This window comes from Octodon degus, unplaced genomic scaffold (genome assembly GCF_000260255.1).
Source record: "Octodon degus isolate 3935 unplaced genomic scaffold, OctDeg1.0 scaffold00116, whole genome shotgun sequence".
Classification (NCBI taxonomy): domain Eukaryota; kingdom Metazoa; phylum Chordata; class Mammalia; order Rodentia; family Octodontidae; genus Octodon; species Octodon degus.
Window position 1 is genome coordinate 7,084,180 of NW_004524692.1, and position 5,917 is coordinate 7,090,096.

The following is a 5,917-nucleotide window of genomic DNA, read 5'->3' on the forward strand; positions in this document are numbered from 1 at the left end:
AAGAAAGAAAGAAAGAAAGAAAGAAAGAAAGAAAGAAAGAAAGAAAGAAAGAAAGAAAGAAAGAAAGAAAGAAAGAAAGAAAGAAAATTAAAAAAAAGAAGGGTTTATTTAGCTAATAGATTGTGAAGGTTTCCGTCCATAATCAGCCGAATCCAAGGCAGGGTGGTGTGGCACTGGAGCAACAGTTCAAGGCGCCAGAAGACAGTAAAAGCAATAAGAACAGAAGGGGGGAGGAGCAAGCCTCGCTTTCTCCCTTAGATTATATGCCGGTTACCCAGCCCCTCAGGGTGGGTGTAGCACTCACGTCATTGCAGTGACCTCCTTGTGCACAGGCTCAGGGTGTTTACAAAGCGTGGACCCTGGCTCCCTGCTGAGTCACTTAGTTAAACTTCTAAACCTCTCAAGTTGACATAATGCATCGACCTTTACAGAGGAGTTGAGATAGTGCAGCCGGGCGAGCTTCCCAGTTCTTCTGGTTTCTGTTCCATCCGGGCTCCCAGCCTATCGGACGCTGCCACCCGCTTTCAAGGTGTCTTTTCCCTCAGTTTGCTGCCTCATATGCCAGACCTCTCTGGAAATACCGTCATGGAATGTGCTTTACCAATTTTCTGGGCATTTCCTGTCCAGGTGACAACACAGAGTAACCATAGTAAGCCTTTGGAATGTCGTGTGTATTTTGTACTTATAGCAAGCCTCTGTTCAGAAAAGCCACATACCAAGTATTTAATTGTCATGGGTAACTTGTGGCCACTATATTGGCAGCTCTGATTGATCCAAGATTAATAGTGAACTTTATTCAATGATCACCATTACAGATATTACATCACTGCATCCCCACAGGCAGCCACCATCTAAGGAATGTAAGTGTGTTCTGCGATTTGTGGGCTCCTCCTTCCATCTCTAAGGAGTGGCCCTGTCTCTGACCCCGCTCCCCTCTGCTTCTGTCCTTGTGCAGCTGCTTCTGCTTCCCTTCTAGGACCCTTTTGGTCATACTCATCTCGTTCAGATCACCCAGCACGCTCGCTTCCTCTCTGGATCCTTAACGTCCTTACACTTGCAAAGCTCCTCTTACCGTATAACACTTCAGGTTCTGGAGGTGAAGACATGGGCATGGGGGGCGGGGGGTATGGCCATATAGCGAGGACTTTGTTTGCACCATCCTGTAAGGAAAACACTGGACAGAGTCTGCAGTTTTTCCTCCTCAAACCTTCTGTGTAATGCCACTTGCCTGCTCCTAGAAGACACTGTCTCTGCCTTGTTCACCTTGTCTGTCCCATTGGAAGCTGCCATGGAGACCCAGTCTGGCTTCTCCTGTGCCTCTGGTCCTTCTCTTGGCCCAGGTTCTTTGGTGGCATGGATGGCTGTGCTGGGAATGCATGTATCTCTTTCCCTTGGGAGTCAGGGATTTTCAAGGAGCCCTTTCTCCTACTTTTTGCTTCTCATTCTGAGGGAAGAGGAAGGGAAAGGAGCAGAACTACTGACCAGAGGAGGCCTCTCTGTGCTTGCAGAAGGGTGTGAAGGGCCATCCAGCTCCACTATCCCACCCGTGCCCAGCTAATTGTACAGTGTAATTGAAGCTAACTTGAATTAATTTAAGGGCAAAACCACAAGTGACCAGAGCAATTCTGGTGCTGATTTCTTGCTTTTCTTGGCTACTAGAGCATCCTTTCCCTAGGCAAAAGGAACTTCCTTGTCTCCCGTAGGCTTGTAGCACACTGTCACTGAATATCCAGTCTCAGGCTTCTCAAATACCTGGCCATCAGATGTGCCTCACTCCACCCAAGTGATGAAGACTCACAGACAAGGTGAGAGTGGAGAGGACGAAGGCAGACATCAGTGGAAATAAGAGAGGAGTCTGGGCAGTGCATTAATAACTGACCAGGACACTGAGCCACAAGCTAGAAACTTTAATGTTGCTACATTTTACACACTCACACCCACACCCACACTCACCCCCTCCCCCACCCCCCCACGAGTATATGCATAAGTACAGATGTACTTAATGTTATACAAAGGTTGAGCACCTATTATGCACCAGGCATCACAATCTTGTTGAGAATAAAGAGGTGATTTATTCTAACCCTAAAGGTTTTCCTAAAAGACAAAGAATTCCTGGGAAGCAGGATAAGAGTTGTTGGTATTGAGTAAAGAGAGCACAGAAGGAAGTGTATGTCTTTTGCTTGGGAATGTTTTTGCTGTGTTCAGAGATAGGGTCCTCTAGGGAGCAATCAATCAAGTTTCAATGGGATCATTAGGGTGGACTGAAATCCAATCTGACTGCTGTTTGATAAGCTGATTTCTTATAAGACAAGAAAATTTGGAAATGAGACCACACTGGCAGAGGGAAACAAACATGAGCACAGGGAGGAGAAAGCTCCTCTCACCCCATCCACAGCTAAGGAGAAAGGATACAGGAGAAACCAACCCCACTGATGCCTCAACATCTACCTTTAGCCTGCAAAAAGGTGAGAAAATAAAATTCATTTGTTTACATTGCCTAGTTTGTATTGCTCGCTGACTTATGCATCTACAAAGCCTGTGGTGGACCCAAGAAACATGGCAGAAGCTCTCCTACCCAGGAAACCTTTATGAAGGAGGCACTTGAAATACATCTCAGTAGGAATTCAAAAGGTCACAGTGAGAAGGGGTGTGTGTGTGTGTGTGTGTGTGTGTGTGTGTGTGTGTGTGTGTTGTGTGTAAAGAGAAGGCACTGGGAGAAGGGTGTTCAGTGAAGAAGAAATTGTCTGGCCCAACGGGCTTAGGAAAGTGTGGACAATTCCTCAGGAGAAGGGTAGGGCAGGACTATGTGAGCAGACATTTAAGCATAGGCTGACTCTGAAATAAGGTCTTTTAGTTGTATCTTGTTAGGGACCAGACTTCTTGGAAAGAGTGAAAGCAAAGGGTGACAAGATCAGCTGTACTTTAGTAGGAGAAGACTGTGTGGAGGAGGGGTTGAGGGGTGGCTGACTGAGGCAGCCACGTTAGTAAAGCAAGCCCAGGTCTGAGAAAAGGAGAAAAGAGAACAAGCAGCAGGGCAGGTGTGGGACCATACCTGGCAGGGGCAGGCAGGTGCAGAGCCGAGAGCAAAGCCTTTAGGATCCTGCATAGATAGAGCAGGGCTGGAGGAGAGGGGCTGGAAGGAGGGATGAGGGGTGCCTGTGTGCAGGGGCAGCTCTGAGAAGACCTGCTGGAAGAGTGTCCCAGAACGGAGTCCGCTGGTTAGTAATGCCCCTCAGCCTGCAGGAATGACTTTTGCTAGTCTCTGCCTGTGCTCAGTCATTGGCTGGGAGCAGCCCCGGCAGTGCATTGTGGCTTCCGAGTGAGCACTGGATGCTTCCCTAGGGCAGAAGCAGAGGCTCATGGGCCAGCAAGGCCTCCCCATGAGGTTGTCCTGCAGGGAGACTTGGGCAAGGTCCCTGGTGAGCCCAGAGAGGGCTGCAGCAGCCTGGTCTGCACTGTGGCAGTAATGGGAGTACAGAAAGGACATGGACAGGGACTGTGCCTCATTTGCAGCCCCGGTCTGCAGGGTGGAGGCTGTTCCACTGGTCTCTAGAAAGGATTCCTGGGGATGCATGGCTGCCGCGCCCCTCTGCTTTGGCTTGGGTAGGAGATCCCCTCTGCTTTCCTTGGGCATACCACAGACTTGGTTTATGTGTGAGTTGGCTCCAGCTTCCATAACGAGTAGCACAGGAGGGGGCTTCAACAGCAGGCTGTTATTTTCTCATGGTTAGGTATACCAAATGCGTTCATAATTTAAAACCAAGACATTTTCCAGCAGACTTCCTCCCTTTCAGCAGCATTCTTTGCTTGATGCTTCCTCAGAGAAGCTGTCCTTATCTGCACAGCAATCTTGCTGTGTGTCTGGGCCAATGATCTGGCTGAGAGGATGACACTGAAGGCGGTGGGTGGGGAGCATAGCGAATGGAGAGTTTTGAGAAGAGTAGTTGGTGACACTTGACAGCTGAGCGTCCCTGATTTCAGTGGCCCAATGGATCTAGCCCATTACGAAAAGGTGTCTGTGGCCCTGATGCCCAGACTGGAAATCGCTGTCTGACAAGCACTGAGAATCAGTGGTAAGGGCTGAGCTCTCAGCAGAGGAAGAAGCGGAAGACAATGAAAGACCTGCATCGCTGGTTGGAGCCTCCTGTGCCTTGGTCTCGCTCCGAGTGTTCCACTCTTCTCTCTCATACGTACCCTCCTCTGACTCCCAGCTCCTACCCTGTGATCCCTCCAGTCCTGATCATCCCGGGCTCCCCAGAACATCCCGTGATCCCCCACCCCTGTGCCTGGGTTCATGCCAGTTCCTTCATGTACAACATACATGACTTCTGGCTGCCCCTGAAGCCCTTCTTAGGCCCACAAGGGAACACCCCCTCTTGCATGGGCCACCCTTTCTCTTTAACTCTGGCACTCTGTCCTGTGTGTCTCCAGGCCTGTTTTGTCCTGCATAGCTCAACTGTCCAGGGACAGGAAGTCTACTGTGGAACTCTATGTTCACAGCTGTAAATAACACAATGCCTTACATATAGTGGAATTAGATAAATTTTTGTTGAGTAGAATTGAATTTAAAAATTGCCTTATAGGGGCTGGGGAGATGGCTCAGTAGAATAAGCGCTTCCCTGGCAAGCACAAGGGCCTGAGTTCAATCCCCCATTCCACCAAAAAAATAAATAAATAAATAAATAAAAATAAAACAAATAAAAATTGCCTTATGTTATTTTCTTCATATAATTTATGGTAGAATGCCGAAAGACTTCTTCCAGCCAAGAAAATAGTTTTTTGGCTACCACACCTTGACTATTAGCCTTTCGATGCTCAGATTGACTTACCCCACTTTGCTTTAGCCGTTAAACCTTGTACATCTACCAAAATGAGCTCATAGCTTCATCTTAGCCTATTTAAGAAGATTTACATTTTTTGGACATTTATAAGCATCTTAAAACAATTTCTAAATAGATGCCTTGTGATTTCCTCTTATAGATCCTAGCAGTATTTGCATATTAAAAGAAGAAGTCGAGAGACCATGTGGCGGCTCATGACTGCAATTGGAGCACTCTGGGAGGCTGAGGCAAGGGGATGCTAAGCTCCAGCTGAGCCTGAGCAATTTAGCGAGACACTGTCTCAAGAGTATATATATATATATATATATATATATATATATATATATATAGCCTTGGGATGTTACTCAGCGTGAAGGCTGGTAGAATTTCATGTAGAGAAAAAGGTGGGCCTCAGAGAGACTTGATCCAGAGGGGCTTTCCTACAACAGTGAAATCATACCACCTAGGCAGCCCTCTATCTATCCTGGTTTGTAGCCAATATGACAACTCCCTGTTGCCCACACCACTTCTGCAAAGTTTTTTTTCCTATAACTGTGCCAAGATTCGCACCACATACAACACTGGGAAGAAAATGACTATGACAAAATATAAATTGCAATGAAACAAAACAGCACAAGAAGACACATTTAGTTGCACACAAAGCTAATCCTGTACCTCGTGACAAATCATCATGAGAGGACTTTCTAGAGCCCTAACCTAAACCCCACATCTGTAAAATTAAACGTTTCTGGAGTTGGCCTGGGGCAAAGATGGCCAAGAATGGGAGAAGCCCCTTCCTGCAAAAGGAGAGAGCCAACCATCGCTCAGCCTGCACTGTTTCACGGGAGCACTGTGTTGTTGTCCCTCAGTAACCCTGGAGGACTCTCGACAGGAAAATCTGCAGATGCTCCAAGCTCCTGACATAAAGTAGTATAGTATTTTCATACAACCTAAACAGTTTCTCCAAACACTTTAAACCATGTCTACTTCTAATAATTAATACAGTATATGTGCTATGCAATGGTTGTCGTACTGTGTTGTTTAAGGGTTGATGACAAGAAAAAGTCTGTATATGCTCAATAGAGTTTCAAATGTTT